The following is a 15,559-nucleotide window of genomic DNA, read 5'->3' on the forward strand; positions in this document are numbered from 1 at the left end:
GAAGAAGAAGAAGAAGAAGAAGAAGAAGAAGAAGAAGAAGAAGAAGAAGAAGAAGAAGAAGAAGAAGAAGAAGAAGAAGAAGAAGAAGAAGAAGAAGAAGAAGAAGAAGAAGAAGAAGAAGAAGAAGAAGAAGAAGAAGAAGAAGAAGAAGAAGAAGAAGAAGAAGAAGAAGAAGAAGAAGAAGAAGAAGAAGAAGAAGAAGAAGAAGAAGAAGAAGAAGAAGAAGAAGAAGAAGAAGAAGAAGAAGAAGAAGAAGAAGAAGAAGAAGAAGAAGAAGAAGAAGAAGAAGAAGAAGAAGAAGAAGAAGAAGAAGAAGAAGAAGAAGAAGAAGAAGAAGAAGAAGAAGAAGAAGAAGAAGAAGAAGAAGAAGAAGAAGAAGAAGAAGAAGAAGAAGAAGAAGAAGAAGAAGAAGAAGAAGAAGAAGAAGATGAAGAAGAAGAAGAAGAAGAAGAAGAAGAAGAAGAAGAAGAAGAAGAAGAAGAAGAAGAAGAAGAAGAAGAAGAAGAAGAAGAAGAAGAAGAAGAAGAAGAAGAAGAAGAAGAAGAAGAAGAAGAAGAAGAAGAAGAAGAAGAAGAAGAAGAAGAAGAAGAACCGGGGATCACTTACACCCGAAGCAAGTATCATACTACTAGACCAATGAGCCTGATACGTGATCTATAAAACATTAAATGCCTATAAAAACCTTGATCATCATAGACTAGAAATAGTCTTTCAAGGGCGAAACGATCATAAATGAAGGTTCCACTGAGAATCGAACTCAGATTATCAGAGTCAAAGTCTGATGTGATAACCATTACACCATGGAACCGTTGTCGTAACTTTATCCAGAAAAGTGACTTTTCGACGCCTTACGACCATACGGAAGGTACTTAAAATGTAAGGCGTAAGCTCTGATCCATCCACACGGTCGAAAATTAGTCGTTAAGATGGTAAGGTGTAACGCGTAGAAATTGCACTGCTTCGTTCATTGCCATACTACGCAATGTTGAACAGTTTTCTAGAAGCATTAGTCTAAGGTGAAATCCACTTGACGTTACCCCTTCCATCTACATCATCCTTTGATGGCTCAATTGGTTGAGCGGTGGACTGGAGGAATCAAACATTTATTAGAATGATATTGTAAGCTATCTGTAAGTCGCTCGCTCAACTGGTGCGTTCTTGCATGTGGCTCATTGGTCTAGTGGTATGATTCCTGCTTTGGGTGTAGGAGGTCCCGGGTTCAAATCCCGGATGAGCCCCAAGGTTATTCAAATGTTTCAAGATAACATCATTTAGTGGATTTGCATGTGGAAATTTGCACTAATGTAATATCAAACACAGCTCATGAACTCTCTCTTAACAGACGCTTTGAATTACTCTGCACGTGAGCTAAATTAGCTTTCACCTTCGGCAATCTGTGTTCATCATCAATAAGCAAAGCAAGTCATTTCAAACCTATATAATCCTTTCGAAGTTAGATAAAACAAAGTACTTTTATATCTTGCGATATTACCAAACAAAGTTGCTAACCAATCTGGGACATTGGTTCATATGTTGTAATAGAAAACTTGCAAATTCAGCCTTAAGGAACATCCGCTTGCCGCAATTATCAAGGTAGCGTGGCCGAGCGGTCCAAGGCGCTGGTTTAAGGCACCAGTCTCTTCGGGGGCATGGGTTCGAATCCCATCGCTGCCATTCATTACTAAATTAAAATTTATCTTTTACCCAACATTGAGATGATCATTTTTATTTATACATTCAATGTCTCGATATTAATAGGGTCGTGTGGCCTAATGGATAAGGCGTCGGACTTCGGATCCGAAGATTGCAGGTTCGAGTCCTGCTACGATCAGTTCTATCTTATATTAAAGTATAGGAAATCGACGAAACAACTCAGATGGCAACACAAGTACATTTCACAGCAACAAACTACTACCCACCCATTGCTTGCGTTGCTCCTAGTTATGTGCGATGCCTCAAGGGCACACCAAGGTACGGGGTAAATAAGTACATCGGATACCGGCGATTACGTAGACTTGATTATTCGATGTTTCCGTTGGCATTCACGACGAGGATTTCTAAACGCAACGGCCAAGTACATCCTAATCCTGCTGAAACAAGCACAGGTACATCTTTAGTGTTTTCTGTGATTTCGGTCGACCGTAGTAATCTTACATAAAGAGGAATAACATCACTTGTAAATCCTCCGGATGAAATAAACTATAATGGGCCCATCCGGGAATTGAACCCGGGATCACTTACACCCGAAGCAAGTATCATACTACTAGACCAATGAGCCTGATACGTGATCTATAAAACATTAAATGCCTATAAAAACCTTGATCATCATAGACTAGAAATAGTCTTTCAAGGGCGAAACGATCATAAATGAAGGTTCCACTGAGAATCGAACTCAGATTATCAGAGTCAAAGTCTGATGTGATAACCATTACACCATGGAACCGTTGTCGTAACTTTATCCAGAAAAGTGACTTTTCGACGCCTTACGACCATACGGAAGGTACTTAAAATGTAAGGCGTAAGCTCTGATCCATCCACACGGTCGAAAATTAGTCGTTAAGATGGTAAGGTGTAACGCGTAGAAATTGCACTGCTTCGTTCATTGCCATACTACGCAATGTTGAACAGTTTTCTAGAAGCATTAGTCTAAGGTGAAATCCACTTGACGTTACCCCTTCCATCTACATCATCCTTTGATGGCTCAATTGGTTGAGCGGTGGACTGGAGGAATCAAACATTTATTAGAATGATATTGTAAGCTATCTGTAAGTCGCTCGCTCAACTGGTGCGTTCTTGCATGTGGCTCATTGGTCTAGTGGTATGATTCCTGCTTTGGGTGTAGGAGGTCCCGGGTTCAAATCCCGGATGAGCCCCAAGGTTATTCAAATGTTTCAAGATAACATCATTTAGTGGATTTGCATGTGGAAATTTGCACTAATGTAATATCAAACACAGCTCATGAACTCTCTCTTAACAGACGCTTTGAATTACTCTGCACGTGAGCTAAATTAGCTTTCACCTTCGGCAATCTGTGTTCATCATCAATAAGCAAAGCAAGTCATTTCAAACCTATATAATCCTTTCGAAGTTAGATAAAACAAAGTACTTTTATATCTTGCGATATTACCAAACAAAGTTGCTAACCAATCTGGGACATTGGTTCATATGTTGTAATAGAAAACTTGCAAATTCAGCCTTAAGGAACATCCGCTTGCCGCAATTATCAAGGTAGCGTGGCCGAGCGGTCCAAGGCGCTGGTTTAAGGCACCAGTCTCTTCGGGGGCATGGGTTCGAATCCCATCGCTGCCATTCATTACTAAATTAAAATTTATCTTTTACCCAACATTGAGATGATCATTTTTATTTATACATTCAATGTCTCGATATTAATAGGGTCGTGTGGCCTAATGGATAAGGCGTCGGACTTCGGATCCGAAGATTGCAGGTTCGAGTCCTGCTACGATCAGTTCTATCTTATATTAAAGTATAGGAAATCGACGAAACAACTCAGATGGCAACACAAGTACATTTCACAGCAACAAACTACTACCCACCCATTGCTTGCGTTGCTCCTAGTTATGTGCGATGCCTCAAGGGCACACCAAGGTACGGGGTAAATAAGTACATCGGATACCGGCGATTACGTAGACTTGATTATTCGATGTTTCCGTTGGCATTCACGACGAGGATTTCTAAACGCAACGGCCAAGTACATCCTAATCCTGCTGAAACAAGCACAGGTACATCTTTAGTGTTTTCTGTGATTTCGGTCGACCGTAGTAATCTTACATAAAGAGGAATAACATCACTTGTAAATCCTCCGGATGAAATAAACTATAATGGGCCCATCCGGGAATTGAACCCGGGATCACTTACACCCGAAGCAAGTATCATACTACTAGACCAATGAGCCTGATACGTGATCTATAAAACATTAAATGCCTATAAAAACCTTGATCATCATAGACTAGAAATAGTCTTTCAAGGGCGAAACGATCATAAATGAAGGTTCCACTGAGAATCGAACTCAGATTATCAGAGTCAAAGTCTGATGTGATAACCATTACACCATGGAACCGTTGTCGTAACTTTATCCAGAAAAGTGACTTTTCGACGCCTTACGACCATACGGAAGGTACTTAAAATGTAAGGCGTAAGCTCTGATCCATCCACACGGTCGAAAATTAGTCGTTAAGATGGTAAGGTGTAACGCGTAGAAATTGCACTGCTTCGTTCATTGCCATACTACGCAATGTTGAACAGTTTTCTAGAAGCATTAGTCTAAGGTGAAATCCACTTGACGTTACCCCTTCCATCTACATCATCCTTTGATGGCTCAATTGGTTGAGCGGTGGACTGGAGGAATCAAACATTTATTAGAATGATATTGTAAGCTATCTGTAAGTCGCTCGCTCAACTGGTGCGTTCTTGCATGTGGCTCATTGGTCTAGTGGTATGATTCCTGCTTTGGGTGTAGGAGGTCCCGGGTTCAAATCCCGGATGAGCCCCAAGGTTATTCAAATGTTTCAAGATAACATCATTTAGTGGATTTGCATGTGGAAATTTGCACTAATGTAATATCAAACACAGCTCATGAACTCTCTCTTAACAGACGCTTTGAATTACTCTGCACGTGAGCTAAATTAGCTTTCACCTTCGGCAATCTGTGTTCATCATCAATAAGCAAAGCAAGTCATTTCAAACCTATATAATCCTTTCGAAGTTAGATAAAACAAAGTACTTTTATATCTTGCGATATTACCAAACAAAGTTGCTAACCAATCTGGGACATTGGTTCATATGTTGTAATAGAAAACTTGCAAATTCAGCCTTAAGGAACATCCGCTTGCCGCAATTATCAAGGTAGCGTGGCCGAGCGGTCCAAGGCGCTGGTTTAAGGCACCAGTCTCTTCGGGGGCATGGGTTCGAATCCCATCGCTGCCATTCATTACTAAATTAAAATTTATCTTTTACCCAACATTGAGATGATCATTTTTATTTATACATTCAATGTCTCGATATTAATAGGGTCGTGTGGCCTAATGGATAAGGCGTCGGACTTCGGATCCGAAGATTGCAGGTTCGAGTCCTGCTACGATCAGTTCTATCTTATATTAAAGTATAGGAAATCGACGAAACAACTCAGATGGCAACACAAGTACATTTCACAGCAACAAACTACTACCCACCCATTGCTTGCGTTGCTCCTAGTTATGTGCGATGCCTCAAGGGCACACCAAGGTACGGGGTAAATAAGTACATCGGATACCGGCGATTACGTAGACTTGATTATTCGATGTTTCCGTTGGCATTCACGACGAGGATTTCTAAACGCAACGGCCAAGTACATCCTAATCCTGCTGAAACAAGCACAGGTACATCTTTAGTGTTTTCTGTGATTTCGGTCGACCGTAGTAATCTTACATAAAGAGGAATAACATCACTTGTAAATCCTCCGGATGAAATAAACTATAATGGGCCCATCCGGGAATTGAACCCGGGATCACTTACACCCGAAGCAAGTATCATACTACTAGACCAATGAGCCTGATACGTGATCTATAAAACATTAAATGCCTATAAAAACCTTGATCATCATAGACTAGAAATAGTCTTTCAAGGGCGAAACGATCATAAATGAAGGTTCCACTGAGAATCGAACTCAGATTATCAGAGTCAAAGTCTGATGTGATAACCATTACACCATGGAACCGTTGTCGTAACTTTATCCAGAAAAGTGACTTTTCGACGCCTTACGACCATACGGAAGGTACTTAAAATGTAAGGCGTAAGCTCTGATCCATCCACACGGTCGAAAATTAGTCGTTAAGATGGTAAGGTGTAACGCGTAGAAATTGCACTGCTTCGTTCATTGCCATACTACGCAATGTTGAACAGTTTTCTAGAAGCATTAGTCTAAGGTGAAATCCACTTGACGTTACCCCTTCCATCTACATCATCCTTTGATGGCTCAATTGGTTGAGCGGTGGACTGGAGGAATCAAACATTTATTAGAATGATATTGTAAGCTATCTGTAAGTCGCTCGCTCAACTGGTGCGTTCTTGCATGTGGCTCATTGGTCTAGTGGTATGATTCCTGCTTTGGGTGTAGGAGGTCCCGGGTTCAAATCCCGGATGAGCCCCAAGGTTATTCAAATGTTTCAAGATAACATCATTTAGTGGATTTGCATGTGGAAATTTGCACTAATGTAATATCAAACACAGCTCATGAACTCTCTCTTAACAGACGCTTTGAATTACTCTGCACGTGAGCTAAATTAGCTTTCACCTTCGGCAATCTGTGTTCATCATCAATAAGCAAAGCAAGTCATTTCAAACCTATATAATCCTTTCGAAGTTAGATAAAACAAAGTACTTTTATATCTTGCGATATTACCAAACAAAGTTGCTAACCAATCTGGGACATTGGTTCATATGTTGTAATAGAAAACTTGCAAATTCAGCCTTAAGGAACATCCGCTTGCCGCAATTATCAAGGTAGCGTGGCCGAGCGGTCCAAGGCGCTGGTTTAAGGCACCAGTCTCTTCGGGGGCATGGGTTCGAATCCCATCGCTGCCATTCATTACTAAATTAAAATTTATCTTTTACCCAACATTGAGATGATCATTTTTATTTATACATTCAATGTCTCGATATTAATAGGGTCGTGTGGCCTAATGGATAAGGCGTCGGACTTCGGATCCGAAGATTGCAGGTTCGAGTCCTGCTACGATCAGTTCTATCTTATATTAAAGTATAGGAAATCGACGAAACAACTCAGATGGCAACACAAGTACATTTCACAGCAACAAACTACTACCCACCCATTGCTTGCGTTGCTCCTAGTTATGTGCGATGCCTCAAGGGCACACCAAGGTACGGGGTAAATAAGTACATCGGATACCGGCGATTACGTAGACTTGATTATTCGATGTTTCCGTTGGCATTCACGACGAGGATTTCTAAACGCAACGGCCAAGTACATCCTAATCCTGCTGAAACAAGCACAGGTACATCTTTAGTGTTTTCTGTGATTTCGGTCGACCGTAGTAATCTTACATAAAGAGGAATAACATCACTTGTAAATCCTCCGGATGAAATAAACTATAATGGGCCCATCCGGGAATTGAACCCGGGATCACTTACACCCGAAGCAAGTATCATACTACTAGACCAATGAGCCTGATACGTGATCTATAAAACATTAAATGCCTATAAAAACCTTGATCATCATAGACTAGAAATAGTCTTTCAAGGGCGAAACGATCATAAATGAAGGTTCCACTGAGAATCGAACTCAGATTATCAGAGTCAAAGTCTGATGTGATAACCATTACACCATGGAACCGTTGTCGTAACTTTATCCAGAAAAGTGACTTTTCGACGCCTTACGACCATACGGAAGGTACTTAAAATGTAAGGCGTAAGCTCTGATCCATCCACACGGTCGAAAATTAGTCGTTAAGATGGTAAGGTGTAACGCGTAGAAATTGCACTGCTTCGTTCATTGCCATACTACGCAATGTTGAACAGTTTTCTAGAAGCATTAGTCTAAGGTGAAATCCACTTGACGTTACCCCTTCCATCTACATCATCCTTTGATGGCTCAATTGGTTGAGCGGTGGACTGGAGGAATCAAACATTTATTAGAATGATATTGTAAGCTATCTGTAAGTCGCTCGCTCAACTGGTGCGTTCTTGCATGTGGCTCATTGGTCTAGTGGTATGATTCCTGCTTTGGGTGTAGGAGGTCCCGGGTTCAAATCCCGGATGAGCCCCAAGGTTATTCAAATGTTTCAAGATAACATCATTTAGTGGATTTGCATGTGGAAATTTGCACTAATGTAATATCAAACACAGCTCATGAACTCTCTCTTAACAGACGCTTTGAATTACTCTGCACGTGAGCTAAATTAGCTTTCACCTTCGGCAATCTGTGTTCATCATCAATAAGCAAAGCAAGTCATTTCAAACCTATATAATCCTTTCGAAGTTAGATAAAACAAAGTACTTTTATATCTTGCGATATTACCAAACAAAGTTGCTAACCAATCTGGGACATTGGTTCATATGTTGTAATAGAAAACTTGCAAATTCAGCCTTAAGGAACATCCGCTTGCCGCAATTATCAAGGTAGCGTGGCCGAGCGGTCCAAGGCGCTGGTTTAAGGCACCAGTCTCTTCGGGGGCATGGGTTCGAATCCCATCGCTGCCATTCATTACTAAATTAAAATTTATCTTTTACCCAACATTGAGATGATCATTTTTATTTATACATTCAATGTCTCGATATTAATAGGGTCGTGTGGCCTAATGGATAAGGCGTCGGACTTCGGATCCGAAGATTGCAGGTTCGAGTCCTGCTACGATCAGTTCTATCTTATATTAAAGTATAGGAAATCGACGAAACAACTCAGATGGCAACACAAGTACATTTCACAGCAACAAACTACTACCCACCCATTGCTTGCGTTGCTCCTAGTTATGTGCGATGCCTCAAGGGCACACCAAGGTACGGGGTAAATAAGTACATCGGATACCGGCGATTACGTAGACTTGATTATTCGATGTTTCCGTTGGCATTCACGACGAGGATTTCTAAACGCAACGGCCAAGTACATCCTAATCCTGCTGAAACAAGCACAGGTACATCTTTAGTGTTTTCTGTGATTTCGGTCGACCGTAGTAATCTTACATAAAGAGGAATAACATCACTTGTAAATCCTCCGGATGAAATAAACTATAATGGGCCCATCCGGGAATTGAACCCGGGATCACTTACACCCGAAGCAAGTATCATACTACTAGACCAATGAGCCTGATACGTGATCTATAAAACATTAAATGCCTATAAAAACCTTGATCATCATAGACTAGAAATAGTCTTTCAAGGGCGAAACGATCATAAATGAAGGTTCCACTGAGAATCGAACTCAGATTATCAGAGTCAAAGTCTGATGTGATAACCATTACACCATGGAACCGTTGTCGTAACTTTATCCAGAAAAGTGACTTTTCGACGCCTTACGACCATACGGAAGGTACTTAAAATGTAAGGCGTAAGCTCTGATCCATCCACACGGTCGAAAATTAGTCGTTAAGATGGTAAGGTGTAACGCGTAGAAATTGCACTGCTTCGTTCATTGCCATACTACGCAATGTTGAACAGTTTTCTAGAAGCATTAGTCTAAGGTGAAATCCACTTGACGTTACCCCTTCCATCTACATCATCCTTTGATGGCTCAATTGGTTGAGCGGTGGACTGGAGGAATCAAACATTTATTAGAATGATATTGTAAGCTATCTGTAAGTCGCTCGCTCAACTGGTGCGTTCTTGCATGTGGCTCATTGGTCTAGTGGTATGATTCCTGCTTTGGGTGTAGGAGGTCCCGGGTTCAAATCCCGGATGAGCCCCAAGGTTATTCAAATGTTTCAAGATAACATCATTTAGTGGATTTGCATGTGGAAATTTGCACTAATGTAATATCAAACACAGCTCATGAACTCTCTCTTAACAGACGCTTTGAATTACTCTGCACGTGAGCTAAATTAGCTTTCACCTTCGGCAATCTGTGTTCATCATCAATAAGCAAAGCAAGTCATTTCAAACCTATATAATCCTTTCGAAGTTAGATAAAACAAAGTACTTTTATATCTTGCGATATTACCAAACAAAGTTGCTAACCAATCTGGGACATTGGTTCATATGTTGTAATAGAAAACTTGCAAATTCAGCCTTAAGGAACATCCGCTTGCCGCAATTATCAAGGTAGCGTGGCCGAGCGGTCCAAGGCGCTGGTTTAAGGCACCAGTCTCTTCGGGGGCATGGGTTCGAATCCCATCGCTGCCATTCATTACTAAATTAAAATTTATCTTTTACCCAACATTGAGATGATCATTTTTATTTATACATTCAATGTCTCGATATTAATAGGGTCGTGTGGCCTAATGGATAAGGCGTCGGACTTCGGATCCGAAGATTGCAGGTTCGAGTCCTGCTACGATCAGTTCTATCTTATATTAAAGTATAGGAAATCGACGAAACAACTCAGATGGCAACACAAGTACATTTCACAGCAACAAACTACTACCCACCCATTGCTTGCGTTGCTCCTAGTTATGTGCGATGCCTCAAGGGCACACCAAGGTACGGGGTAAATAAGTACATCGGATACCGGCGATTACGTAGACTTGATTATTCGATGTTTCCGTTGGCATTCACGACGAGGATTTCTAAACGCAACGGCCAAGTACATCCTAATCCTGCTGAAACAAGCACAGGTACATCTTTAGTGTTTTCTGTGATTTCGGTCGACCGTAGTAATCTTACATAAAGAGGAATAACATCACTTGTAAATCCTCCGGATGAAATAAACTATAATGGGCCCATCCGGGAATTGAACCCGGGATCACTTACACCCGAAGCAAGTATCATACTACTAGACCAATGAGCCTGATACGTGATCTATAAAACATTAAATGCCTATAAAAACCTTGATCATCATAGACTAGAAATAGTCTTTCAAGGGCGAAACGATCATAAATGAAGGTTCCACTGAGAATCGAACTCAGATTATCAGAGTCAAAGTCTGATGTGATAACCATTACACCATGGAACCGTTGTCGTAACTTTATCCAGAAAAGTGACTTTTCGACGCCTTACGACCATACGGAAGGTACTTAAAATGTAAGGCGTAAGCTCTGATCCATCCACACGGTCGAAAATTAGTCGTTAAGATGGTAAGGTGTAACGCGTAGAAATTGCACTGCTTCGTTCATTGCCATACTACGCAATGTTGAACAGTTTTCTAGAAGCATTAGTCTAAGGTGAAATCCACTTGACGTTACCCCTTCCATCTACATCATCCTTTGATGGCTCAATTGGTTGAGCGGTGGACTGGAGGAATCAAACATTTATTAGAATGATATTGTAAGCTATCTGTAAGTCGCTCGCTCAACTGGTGCGTTCTTGCATGTGGCTCATTGGTCTAGTGGTATGATTCCTGCTTTGGGTGTAGGAGGTCCCGGGTTCAAATCCCGGATGAGCCCCAAGGTTATTCAAATGTTTCAAGATAACATCATTTAGTGGATTTGCATGTGGAAATTTGCACTAATGTAATATCAAACACAGCTCATGAACTCTCTCTTAACAGACGCTTTGAATTACTCTGCACGTGAGCTAAATTAGCTTTCACCTTCGGCAATCTGTGTTCATCATCAATAAGCAAAGCAAGTCATTTCAAACCTATATAATCCTTTCGAAGTTAGATAAAACAAAGTACTTTTATATCTTGCGATATTACCAAACAAAGTTGCTAACCAATCTGGGACATTGGTTCATATGTTGTAATAGAAAACTTGCAAATTCAGCCTTAAGGAACATCCGCTTGCCGCAATTATCAAGGTAGCGTGGCCGAGCGGTCCAAGGCGCTGGTTTAAGGCACCAGTCTCTTCGGGGGCATGGGTTCGAATCCCATCGCTGCCATTCATTACTAAATTAAAATTTATCTTTTACCCAACATTGAGATGATCATTTTTATTTATACATTCAATGTCTCGATATTAATAGGGTCGTGTGGCCTAATGGATAAGGCGTCGGACTTCGGATCCGAAGATTGCAGGTTCGAGTCCTGCTACGATCAGTTCTATCTTATATTAAAGTATAGGAAATCGACGAAACAACTCAGATGGCAACACAAGTACATTTCACAGCAACAAACTACTACCCACCCATTGCTTGCGTTGCTCCTAGTTATGTGCGATGCCTCAAGGGCACACCAAGGTACGGGGTAAATAAGTACATCGGATACCGGCGATTACGTAGACTTGATTATTCGATGTTTCCGTTGGCATTCACGACGAGGATTTCTAAACGCAACGGCCAAGTACATCCTAATCCTGCTGAAACAAGCACAGGTACATCTTTAGTGTTTTCTGTGATTTCGGTCGACCGTAGTAATCTTACATAAAGAGGAATAACATCACTTGTAAATCCTCCGGATGAAATAAACTATAATGGGCCCATCCGGGAATTGAACCCGGGATCACTTACACCCGAAGCAAGTATCATACTACTAGACCAATGAGCCTGATACGTGATCTATAAAACATTAAATGCCTATAAAAACCTTGATCATCATAGACTAGAAATAGTCTTTCAAGGGCGAAACGATCATAAATGAAGGTTCCACTGAGAATCGAACTCAGATTATCAGAGTCAAAGTCTGATGTGATAACCATTACACCATGGAACCGTTGTCGTAACTTTATCCAGAAAAGTGACTTTTCGACGCCTTACGACCATACGGAAGGTACTTAAAATGTAAGGCGTAAGCTCTGATCCATCCACACGGTCGAAAATTAGTCGTTAAGATGGTAAGGTGTAACGCGTAGAAATTGCACTGCTTCGTTCATTGCCATACTACGCAATGTTGAACAGTTTTCTAGAAGCATTAGTCTAAGGTGAAATCCACTTGACGTTACCCCTTCCATCTACATCATCCTTTGATGGCTCAATTGGTTGAGCGGTGGACTGGAGGAATCAAACATTTATTAGAATGATATTGTAAGCTATCTGTAAGTCGCTCGCTCAACTGGTGCGTTCTTGCATGTGGCTCATTGGTCTAGTGGTATGATTCCTGCTTTGGGTGTAGGAGGTCCCGGGTTCAAATCCCGGATGAGCCCCAAGGTTATTCAAATGTTTCAAGATAACATCATTTAGTGGATTTGCATGTGGAAATTTGCACTAATGTAATATCAAACACAGCTCATGAACTCTCTCTTAACAGACGCTTTGAATTACTCTGCACGTGAGCTAAATTAGCTTTCACCTTCGGCAATCTGTGTTCATCATCAATAAGCAAAGCAAGTCATTTCAAACCTATATAATCCTTTCGAAGTTAGATAAAACAAAGTACTTTTATATCTTGCGATATTACCAAACAAAGTTGCTAACCAATCTGGGACATTGGTTCATATGTTGTAATAGAAAACTTGCAAATTCAGCCTTAAGGAACATCCGCTTGCCGCAATTATCAAGGTAGCGTGGCCGAGCGGTCCAAGGCGCTGGTTTAAGGCACCAGTCTCTTCGGGGGCATGGGTTCGAATCCCATCGCTGCCATTCATTACTAAATTAAAATTTATCTTTTACCCAACATTGAGATGATCATTTTTATTTATACATTCAATGTCTCGATATTAATAGGGTCGTGTGGCCTAATGGATAAGGCGTCGGACTTCGGATCCGAAGATTGCAGGTTCGAGTCCTGCTACGATCAGTTCTATCTTATATTAAAGTATAGGAAATCGACGAAACAACTCAGATGGCAACACAAGTACATTTCACAGCAACAAACTACTACCCACCCATTGCTTGCGTTGCTCCTAGTTATGTGCGATGCCTCAAGGGCACACCAAGGTACGGGGTAAATAAGTACATCGGATACCGGCGATTACGTAGACTTGATTATTCGATGTTTCCGTTGGCATTCACGACGAGGATTTCTAAACGCAACGGCCAAGTACATCCTAATCCTGCTGAAACAAGCACAGGTACATCTTTAGTGTTTTCTGTGATTTCGGTCGACCGTAGTAATCTTACATAAAGAGGAATAACATCACTTGTAAATCCTCCGGATGAAATAAACTATAATGGGCCCATCCGGGAATTGAACCCGGGATCACTTACACCCGAAGCAAGTATCATACTACTAGACCAATGAGCCTGATACGTGATCTATAAAACATTAAATGCCTATAAAAACCTTGATCATCATAGACTAGAAATAGTCTTTCAAGGGCGAAACGATCATAAATGAAGGTTCCACTGAGAATCGAACTCAGATTATCAGAGTCAAAGTCTGATGTGATAACCATTACACCATGGAACCGTTGTCGTAACTTTATCCAGAAAAGTGACTTTTCGACGCCTTACGACCATACGGAAGGTACTTAAAATGTAAGGCGTAAGCTCTGATCCATCCACACGGTCGAAAATTAGTCGTTAAGATGGTAAGGTGTAACGCGTAGAAATTGCACTGCTTCGTTCATTGCCATACTACGCAATGTTGAACAGTTTTCTAGAAGCATTAGTCTAAGGTGAAATCCACTTGACGTTACCCCTTCCATCTACATCATCCTTTGATGGCTCAATTGGTTGAGCGGTGGACTGGAGGAATCAAACATTTATTAGAATGATATTGTAAGCTATCTGTAAGTCGCTCGCTCAACTGGTGCGTTCTTGCATGTGGCTCATTGGTCTAGTGGTATGATTCCTGCTTTGGGTGTAGGAGGTCCCGGGTTCAAATCCCGGATGAGCCCCAAGGTTATTCAAATGTTTCAAGATAACATCATTTAGTGGATTTGCATGTGGAAATTTGCACTAATGTAATATCAAACACAGCTCATGAACTCTCTCTTAACAGACGCTTTGAATTACTCTGCACGTGAGCTAAATTAGCTTTCACCTTCGGCAATCTGTGTTCATCATCAATAAGCAAAGCAAGTCATTTCAAACCTATATAATCCTTTCGAAGTTAGATAAAACAAAGTACTTTTATATCTTGCGATATTACCAAACAAAGTTGCTAACCAATCTGGGACATTGGTTCATATGTTGTAATAGAAAACTTGCAAATTCAGCCTTAAGGAACATCCGCTTGCCGCAATTATCAAGGTAGCGTGGCCGAGCGGTCCAAGGCGCTGGTTTAAGGCACCAGTCTCTTCGGGGGCATGGGTTCGAATCCCATCGCTGCCATTCATTACTAAATTAAAATTTATCTTTTACCCAACATTGAGATGATCATTTTTATTTATACATTCAATGTCTCGATATTAATAGGGTCGTGTGGCCTAATGGATAAGGCGTCGGACTTCGGATCCGAAGATTGCAGGTTCGAGTCCTGCTACGATCAGTTCTATCTTATATTAAAGTATAGGAAATCGACGAAACAACTCAGATGGCAACACAAGTACATTTCACAGCAACAAACTACTACCCACCCATTGCTTGCGTTGCTCCTAGTTATGTGCGATGCCTCAAGGGCACACCAAGGTACGGGGTAAATAAGTACATCGGATACCGGCGATTACGTAGACTTGATTATTCGATGTTTCCGTTGGCATTCACGACGAGGATTTCTAAACGCAACGGCCAAGTACATCCTAATCCTGCTGAAACAAGCACAGGTACATCTTTAGTGTTTTCTGTGATTTCGGTCGACCGTAGTAATCTTACATAAAGAGGAATAACATCACTTGTAAATCCTCCGGATGAAATAAACTATAATGGGCCCATCCGGGAATTGAACCCGGGATCACTTACACCCGAAGCAAGTATCATACTACTAGACCAATGAGCCTGATACGTGATCTATAAAACATTAAATGCCTATAAAAACCTTGATCATCATAGACTAGAAATAGTCTTTCAAGGGCGAAACGATCATAAATGAAGGTTCCACTGAGAATCGAACTCAGATTATCAGAGTCAAAGTCTGATGTGATAACCATTACACCATGGAACCGTTGTCGTAACTTTATCCAGAAAAGTGACTTTTCGA

At 41.0% G+C, this 15,559-nt stretch overlaps 46 non-coding genes across 46 annotated transcripts; 27 read left to right on the top strand and 19 right to left on the bottom strand.

Moving 5' to 3' along the window:
* Positions 1-736: 736 nt before the first annotated feature.
* On the bottom strand, positions 737-808 carry Trnaq-uug. The gene has a single exon. It is a non-coding gene; the product is annotated as a tRNA-Gln (tRNA).
* A 358-nt stretch (positions 809-1,166) lies between these two features.
* Positions 1,167-1,238, top strand: Trnap-ugg. Its single transcript has one exon. It is a non-coding gene; the product is annotated as a tRNA-Pro (tRNA).
* Positions 1,239-1,592: 354 nt separating this feature from the next.
* On the top strand, positions 1,593-1,674 carry Trnal-aag. Its single transcript has one exon. It is a non-coding gene; the product is annotated as a tRNA-Leu (tRNA).
* An 84-nt stretch (positions 1,675-1,758) lies between these two features.
* On the top strand, positions 1,759-1,831 carry Trnar-ucg. Its single transcript has one exon. It is a non-coding gene; the product is annotated as a tRNA-Arg (tRNA).
* Positions 1,832-2,206: 375 nt separating this feature from the next.
* On the bottom strand, positions 2,207-2,278 carry Trnap-cgg. The gene has a single exon. It is a non-coding gene; the product is annotated as a tRNA-Pro (tRNA).
* Positions 2,279-2,371: 93 nt separating this feature from the next.
* Positions 2,372-2,443, bottom strand: Trnaq-uug. The gene has a single exon. It is a non-coding gene; the product is annotated as a tRNA-Gln (tRNA).
* Positions 2,444-2,801: 358 nt separating this feature from the next.
* Trnap-ugg lies at positions 2,802-2,873 on the top strand. The gene has a single exon. It is a non-coding gene; the product is annotated as a tRNA-Pro (tRNA).
* Positions 2,874-3,227: 354 nt separating this feature from the next.
* Positions 3,228-3,309, top strand: Trnal-aag. The gene has a single exon. It is a non-coding gene; the product is annotated as a tRNA-Leu (tRNA).
* Positions 3,310-3,393: 84 nt separating this feature from the next.
* Positions 3,394-3,466, top strand: Trnar-ucg. The gene has a single exon. It is a non-coding gene; the product is annotated as a tRNA-Arg (tRNA).
* Positions 3,467-3,841: 375 nt separating this feature from the next.
* Positions 3,842-3,913, bottom strand: Trnap-cgg. The gene has a single exon. It is a non-coding gene; the product is annotated as a tRNA-Pro (tRNA).
* A 93-nt stretch (positions 3,914-4,006) lies between these two features.
* Positions 4,007-4,078, bottom strand: Trnaq-uug. Its single transcript has one exon. It is a non-coding gene; the product is annotated as a tRNA-Gln (tRNA).
* A 358-nt stretch (positions 4,079-4,436) lies between these two features.
* On the top strand, positions 4,437-4,508 carry Trnap-ugg. The gene has a single exon. It is a non-coding gene; the product is annotated as a tRNA-Pro (tRNA).
* A 354-nt stretch (positions 4,509-4,862) lies between these two features.
* On the top strand, positions 4,863-4,944 carry Trnal-aag. The gene has a single exon. It is a non-coding gene; the product is annotated as a tRNA-Leu (tRNA).
* Positions 4,945-5,028: 84 nt separating this feature from the next.
* On the top strand, positions 5,029-5,101 carry Trnar-ucg. The gene has a single exon. It is a non-coding gene; the product is annotated as a tRNA-Arg (tRNA).
* Positions 5,102-5,476: 375 nt separating this feature from the next.
* On the bottom strand, positions 5,477-5,548 carry Trnap-cgg. The gene has a single exon. It is a non-coding gene; the product is annotated as a tRNA-Pro (tRNA).
* Positions 5,549-5,641: 93 nt separating this feature from the next.
* Positions 5,642-5,713, bottom strand: Trnaq-uug. Its single transcript has one exon. It is a non-coding gene; the product is annotated as a tRNA-Gln (tRNA).
* Positions 5,714-6,071: 358 nt separating this feature from the next.
* On the top strand, positions 6,072-6,143 carry Trnap-ugg. The gene has a single exon. It is a non-coding gene; the product is annotated as a tRNA-Pro (tRNA).
* A 354-nt stretch (positions 6,144-6,497) lies between these two features.
* Trnal-aag lies at positions 6,498-6,579 on the top strand. Its single transcript has one exon. It is a non-coding gene; the product is annotated as a tRNA-Leu (tRNA).
* Positions 6,580-6,663: 84 nt separating this feature from the next.
* On the top strand, positions 6,664-6,736 carry Trnar-ucg. Its single transcript has one exon. It is a non-coding gene; the product is annotated as a tRNA-Arg (tRNA).
* A 375-nt stretch (positions 6,737-7,111) lies between these two features.
* Trnap-cgg lies at positions 7,112-7,183 on the bottom strand. The gene has a single exon. It is a non-coding gene; the product is annotated as a tRNA-Pro (tRNA).
* A 93-nt stretch (positions 7,184-7,276) lies between these two features.
* Trnaq-uug lies at positions 7,277-7,348 on the bottom strand. Its single transcript has one exon. It is a non-coding gene; the product is annotated as a tRNA-Gln (tRNA).
* Positions 7,349-7,706: 358 nt separating this feature from the next.
* On the top strand, positions 7,707-7,778 carry Trnap-ugg. Its single transcript has one exon. It is a non-coding gene; the product is annotated as a tRNA-Pro (tRNA).
* A 354-nt stretch (positions 7,779-8,132) lies between these two features.
* Trnal-aag lies at positions 8,133-8,214 on the top strand. Its single transcript has one exon. It is a non-coding gene; the product is annotated as a tRNA-Leu (tRNA).
* Positions 8,215-8,298: 84 nt separating this feature from the next.
* On the top strand, positions 8,299-8,371 carry Trnar-ucg. Its single transcript has one exon. It is a non-coding gene; the product is annotated as a tRNA-Arg (tRNA).
* Positions 8,372-8,746: 375 nt separating this feature from the next.
* Positions 8,747-8,818, bottom strand: Trnap-cgg. Its single transcript has one exon. It is a non-coding gene; the product is annotated as a tRNA-Pro (tRNA).
* Positions 8,819-8,911: 93 nt separating this feature from the next.
* On the bottom strand, positions 8,912-8,983 carry Trnaq-uug. The gene has a single exon. It is a non-coding gene; the product is annotated as a tRNA-Gln (tRNA).
* Positions 8,984-9,341: 358 nt separating this feature from the next.
* On the top strand, positions 9,342-9,413 carry Trnap-ugg. The gene has a single exon. It is a non-coding gene; the product is annotated as a tRNA-Pro (tRNA).
* A 354-nt stretch (positions 9,414-9,767) lies between these two features.
* Trnal-aag lies at positions 9,768-9,849 on the top strand. The gene has a single exon. It is a non-coding gene; the product is annotated as a tRNA-Leu (tRNA).
* Positions 9,850-9,933: 84 nt separating this feature from the next.
* Positions 9,934-10,006, top strand: Trnar-ucg. Its single transcript has one exon. It is a non-coding gene; the product is annotated as a tRNA-Arg (tRNA).
* Positions 10,007-10,381: 375 nt separating this feature from the next.
* On the bottom strand, positions 10,382-10,453 carry Trnap-cgg. The gene has a single exon. It is a non-coding gene; the product is annotated as a tRNA-Pro (tRNA).
* A 93-nt stretch (positions 10,454-10,546) lies between these two features.
* On the bottom strand, positions 10,547-10,618 carry Trnaq-uug. The gene has a single exon. It is a non-coding gene; the product is annotated as a tRNA-Gln (tRNA).
* A 358-nt stretch (positions 10,619-10,976) lies between these two features.
* Positions 10,977-11,048, top strand: Trnap-ugg. Its single transcript has one exon. It is a non-coding gene; the product is annotated as a tRNA-Pro (tRNA).
* Positions 11,049-11,402: 354 nt separating this feature from the next.
* On the top strand, positions 11,403-11,484 carry Trnal-aag. The gene has a single exon. It is a non-coding gene; the product is annotated as a tRNA-Leu (tRNA).
* An 84-nt stretch (positions 11,485-11,568) lies between these two features.
* Positions 11,569-11,641, top strand: Trnar-ucg. Its single transcript has one exon. It is a non-coding gene; the product is annotated as a tRNA-Arg (tRNA).
* Positions 11,642-12,016: 375 nt separating this feature from the next.
* Trnap-cgg lies at positions 12,017-12,088 on the bottom strand. Its single transcript has one exon. It is a non-coding gene; the product is annotated as a tRNA-Pro (tRNA).
* Positions 12,089-12,181: 93 nt separating this feature from the next.
* On the bottom strand, positions 12,182-12,253 carry Trnaq-uug. Its single transcript has one exon. It is a non-coding gene; the product is annotated as a tRNA-Gln (tRNA).
* A 358-nt stretch (positions 12,254-12,611) lies between these two features.
* On the top strand, positions 12,612-12,683 carry Trnap-ugg. The gene has a single exon. It is a non-coding gene; the product is annotated as a tRNA-Pro (tRNA).
* A 354-nt stretch (positions 12,684-13,037) lies between these two features.
* Positions 13,038-13,119, top strand: Trnal-aag. The gene has a single exon. It is a non-coding gene; the product is annotated as a tRNA-Leu (tRNA).
* An 84-nt stretch (positions 13,120-13,203) lies between these two features.
* On the top strand, positions 13,204-13,276 carry Trnar-ucg. The gene has a single exon. It is a non-coding gene; the product is annotated as a tRNA-Arg (tRNA).
* A 375-nt stretch (positions 13,277-13,651) lies between these two features.
* Trnap-cgg lies at positions 13,652-13,723 on the bottom strand. The gene has a single exon. It is a non-coding gene; the product is annotated as a tRNA-Pro (tRNA).
* A 93-nt stretch (positions 13,724-13,816) lies between these two features.
* On the bottom strand, positions 13,817-13,888 carry Trnaq-uug. The gene has a single exon. It is a non-coding gene; the product is annotated as a tRNA-Gln (tRNA).
* A 358-nt stretch (positions 13,889-14,246) lies between these two features.
* Trnap-ugg lies at positions 14,247-14,318 on the top strand. Its single transcript has one exon. It is a non-coding gene; the product is annotated as a tRNA-Pro (tRNA).
* Positions 14,319-14,672: 354 nt separating this feature from the next.
* Trnal-aag lies at positions 14,673-14,754 on the top strand. Its single transcript has one exon. It is a non-coding gene; the product is annotated as a tRNA-Leu (tRNA).
* Positions 14,755-14,838: 84 nt separating this feature from the next.
* On the top strand, positions 14,839-14,911 carry Trnar-ucg. Its single transcript has one exon. It is a non-coding gene; the product is annotated as a tRNA-Arg (tRNA).
* Positions 14,912-15,286: 375 nt separating this feature from the next.
* Trnap-cgg lies at positions 15,287-15,358 on the bottom strand. Its single transcript has one exon. It is a non-coding gene; the product is annotated as a tRNA-Pro (tRNA).
* Positions 15,359-15,451: 93 nt separating this feature from the next.
* On the bottom strand, positions 15,452-15,523 carry Trnaq-uug. The gene has a single exon. It is a non-coding gene; the product is annotated as a tRNA-Gln (tRNA).
* Between the last annotated feature and the right edge of the window lie 36 nt (positions 15,524-15,559).

Source organism: Daphnia magna, linkage group LG4 (genome assembly GCF_020631705.1).
Source record: "Daphnia magna isolate NIES linkage group LG4, ASM2063170v1.1, whole genome shotgun sequence".
In the NCBI taxonomy this organism is placed as follows: Eukaryota; Metazoa; Arthropoda; class Branchiopoda; order Diplostraca; family Daphniidae; genus Daphnia; species Daphnia magna.